The sequence below is a fragment of the Astatotilapia calliptera genome, chromosome 22, assembly GCF_900246225.1.
Source record: "Astatotilapia calliptera chromosome 22, fAstCal1.2, whole genome shotgun sequence".
NCBI lineage: Eukaryota > Metazoa > Chordata > Actinopteri > Cichliformes > Cichlidae > Astatotilapia > Astatotilapia calliptera.
In genome coordinates, this window is record NC_039322.1 from 32396945 (window position 1) to 32401592 (window position 4648).

Below are 4648 nucleotides of genomic sequence, written 5' to 3' on the forward strand. Positions count from 1 at the left end.
CAAGTAATGGATCGATCGACTGTCTTGTTTTCTTCATGATGAATAAGTCTCTAGAATTAGCGGGGTTTGTGGAAACACAGACCCAACATTTATTTGTCCTTCGGAGCCGGAGCCTAACACATTGCATCCACCGAGGAGAGGGAGAGGACGCCACCGCAACGTCTGGGATGATTGACGTAAAGCCCTGGTGTTTTTGGCTTGCCACCAGGCCGGGAAGTTTGCGCCTGACCTCCCCTCGGGATGGATGACGATTGACGGGATCCAGAGACTCTTCCCATGAACGTAAACAAACAGTGAGTACAGAAGGCCTTAGAGAGCGTCTCTATAACCGTGTGAATGAATGTGGGATCCTAGAAACGCGTCACCGTGATTCTGCGTGAAACGTTTGAGTCCCGGGGAGCGCTGGTCACGAGAGCGCACGTGGACCCAAAACAATAGAGAGCGGCTACGGGCTGTGCGTTAAACGTGAGTCCGGGAGCGCGCTAGCCGCGTGAGAGAGACGCAGGCTTCTCCGCCGTTTGGGGCGTAGAGAGTTCTCCGCCATTTGGGGCGTGGAGAGAACCTAGGTTCAGAGTCCGGAATCTCCGCCATTTGGGGCGTTGGAGAGTGTCCGAAGGTTGAATTCTCCGCCATATGGGGCGTTTGAGAGTTTTCAACAGAGAGCGCTAGCTGTGCGTGCAGACGCAAGCGATAGGCCTATGTTGTGTGTGTGCGGGCCAGACGTGGTCTGCGTGAGTGTGGCTGATTGTTGTCTTGTAATGGAGAATAAAATGTGTAAGTCTGCCTTAGAAGGAGATGTAAAATTTATGCAGAAAGTTTTACCAGGCAGCACGCAGTATGTAGGTTGTTGGTATAAGAAATGTGGATTTGAAGGGACATTAGTGGAAGTTCAGTGTAAAATGCTGGTAGAAAGAATATCTGTAAGTGTAGCAGGTAAAACAGGTAAAGCGAAGCAGAGGAAGGAATTGCAGTTAGCAGTTGCTAAGTTGTGGCTGGAGCAGGCTCAGAAGAGGAGAGAAGCACAGAATGTTAAAAGAGCAATATTGCAAGAAGTAGTTGTGAAACCTGAGGATGAAACTACAGCTCAATCCACTGCAACTACTCTAGAACAACACCGTAGAAAAGCATTAGGAAGAGCAAGAATGTTAGCAGAAAGTAGAGTCAGAGAAGAGCGTGAGAGAGCAGAGGTAGAAGTGGAGGAGAGATTAGAGGCATATTAGGAGCAGCATTGAGTCCAAGACAGACTAGGCAAGAGAGGAGACAGAAAAGATGAAGAAAGTTTTTCTCCTGATCAATTCCGCGAGTGTGAGAGTGTCTGACGTCATGGTGTGTGTGAAAGGTATCCAGCTGGGGCAGACGTGATTCTGCAGGTCACCTGCCCAGTGGACAAAAAGAAATAAAATAGTTGTGTGGATGAATGATGGCACGAAGAGTGTTTGGTGTTTCTCAGTCTGAAACAGCTGTAATGCTATTTTCTGTTTTGGAGAAAAGTACAGTTAAAGAAAAAAAACAGAGAGAGATGTGTGTTGTTTTAAGCAGTGATGAGAATAATGGAAGTGTGGTGAGAGATGAACACAAAAACATACTGAAAATGCATTAACTATACTAACCCCACATGCATATACACATACAATGATACTCATGAGACCAGACAGCATCTTAAGCATGAGATTCTGTTTGTCATCTTGTCCAAGTCACTAGTAAGATGAAAGTGATACATAGACTAGTGGACTGAATATTATAGGAGGACAGATGGTTGCATCATAGAGGAGGAAACAGAATGCTGATGAGAGGTCTTAAATGAGTGAGTTGAGTGAGCTGATTGTGAGTTTCTGGTGTGTGAAGAAGTTTTACCATGGCACACATTTAGTTACATGAGAACTAAAACTTATTATGTGCTAAGACAACAGGGTTATGCTGTATGTTGTGTGTATGGCTGATTGGATGAATGTTTGAGATTAAACTGGCTGTTTGATTTGTCTTTTATTACTAAAGTTGAACCTGCCAATTGGGTTGTTACGATTTATCCCCCTGGCATGAAGAACACGTGTCATGATTTAAACAAGGCCTATCTTTCCTTTATTTTCTTTGATTTCTTTTATTTTCTTTCTTTTATTTTGTTACTTTCATGGTGCACTGAAAGTTTTGTTTGATGATCTCTGTTTGAGCAGATCTGCACGATTAGAATCGAAGCGTCGTCAAGAAAACTGTTGCAAAGTAAGCTTCTCCAAAATTAAAATGGGCTCTTATTTGGGAAACAAATTCCTGTCCAAAAGGATTCAACGAGGAAATCCAGTCTAAATTATTTTTCTTTTTGAAATGACGTTGTTTTGCTGAGCGTGGAAACGAATGCGACGATAATTTCCACAATTAGCAAAAGAAGGAATCACTGAGTGAATGAGTAAGAATTTTAAAATAAATGGGGAACTGACTGACTGACAAAAGCTGACAAGACTGACTGACTTAACACCATTGTGTGAAGTTAACCCCCACCTGACAAAGGTGTGGATGTATCTCTGTGTGTGTCTCTGTTGCAGGAGCAGGAGACCACAGGAGGAAACTTGGGTCACATGACTATGTGAACTCTGAAAATGTAACCTTTTAGTTTATATTTTTCTGTGTCTGTGTATTTACCATGTGTGTGTTATTCATAGGCTTGTGTTGCTCACAGAGATAACTGTGACAAAGTATGCACACACCTGCGCAGCGCTAATATTTGCATTTTCTTTTCTTACAGCATGCCAGTTCTTCATGTGAATTGATAATGCGATTTATACCAGGACAACTGGTTGATGTTCTTTCCCACTACAGGATTTCTGGGTTTATATGTGAATGACATTCTTTCCACGGCTAGGGTTAGCTAACTTTATGGTGTTTTTATGGCACCTCTGGAACCTGTTGACCTGTGTCTGACCTCCGTCTGACCACAGTCAATGGGTATTGCTAATGTTTGTTTCTCTGAGAATGCTGTGGAGGATTCGGCAGAAGCGGACAAGTGACATGAGTAAAACAAATAAGAGATTACGATATTTATGGAATAGTTTATTATGGGCTCATTTGCTGGCCACTTTTGGACCCATAATAAATATATGAGTGGAGTGACTTTGCTTAAGAGAAGTCACCGATTACATTAATGTTAACTGAGCACATGGGATGATCCATGTTTGAGGCGAATTATGGTAATGATAGTGATTTAATGATTTGAGAAAACCTGCACATGACACTTGTCTCGCCCGTGCTGAATGCGTATTACTTTTTTGATATAATTGTTTATACGTGTGAAGTTTGATTTTATTCCAGATTTTGTGTATGCAGGCTCCTGGTGGAGCCAGTTTTTAAGACAGGGATCCAGGTTTGGTGAGTTGACGCATGAGAAGTGTCCATGCGTCAAGAGGTGGGGTCCAGAATTAATATTAAACAATGTTTACTATTATTGTTGCAGTGATTTGTGTGATTAGCTGTTTATTTACAAGTATTAAACCTATGCAAGTGGTGCATCCATGTTCAGATGAGGCTTTGATGGCCTATAAGTGAAGTTCACTGATTATAATGTGGAATGACGTTGAGATGTTAAATAATTTGGAACAAATTATGGGAAAAAGTAGAAGTTTAATGAGTTTAGAATAAACCCGCAATGATACTTGTCTCTTTGATGCTGAATACTTTATTACTCTTATGATCTACAGTTGGTTGCAAATGTGAAGTTGTTTAAATTTAAGACTTTGTCTTCTGTGATACAGGAGCTGGGAGTTAAACAAGCTGAACATTTAAGTGCTGATTAATGTTCTTACACAGGGTTACAGCTTGGAGTGAAGCTGCTCCAAGGGACAAACCCTGGAGATTGTTTTAGGGAGACTGTGCAACACTCTTGTACATGTCTCATTGGGGAGTTGACACATGGCGAAAGCCGTGTGGCGAGAGGAGTGTCATTTTTTCAATTTGTAGATGTCATGAGGTGCCATGATGAGAAGGAGTGACTGAGAGGATCGCCCACAAAATGGAACCTGAGGGAGCGTGCCAAGCTCCAAAAAGTGACAGCGCAGAGGAGGTCCAGCGATGGACTTGTGGTTCTGTGAACAGCACAAATGCCAGGTGACTGTAAAATAACTAACAGCACTTTTTCCACAAGTGAAGCCAGTAACTTACTATCCTAAAAGATTAGCTCTAGTTGCTCGTGCTTTACCTCCATGCGTGAGACCAGTATGTGCAGCAGCTTAAGCTGTACAATGTTTCAATAGTTTATTTCACCCTTTGACACTGTTAGTTCCACACGAGGTAGATGTTTACTATTGCAGACTAAACTTACATTTCTGTCACCTACAAGACACTTGTCTTTAATGTTACTGTTACTCTCACAACCACACATATTACCGTAAAGTGGTGCAGAATTCTGAATCTGCCAAACCCTTTTTGCCAACGGAGGAGGGCACTTCTCATGAGAGTAGAGAGCGCGAGGAGAAGAAGTGTAAGCTGAGGGATGACTTAATAGATGTGCCACTCGTTGAGGGAAAGGTTTGGTTTGTTGATGATTTGAGTTTTACAACAGCAGAGGGACAGACTAGAACACGTTTTACTGTAGCTGACAGTGAGAGAGAGTTATCTATGTAGGACAACTAGCATGTTTCATGTTTGCTTGAGCAGCAGAGAT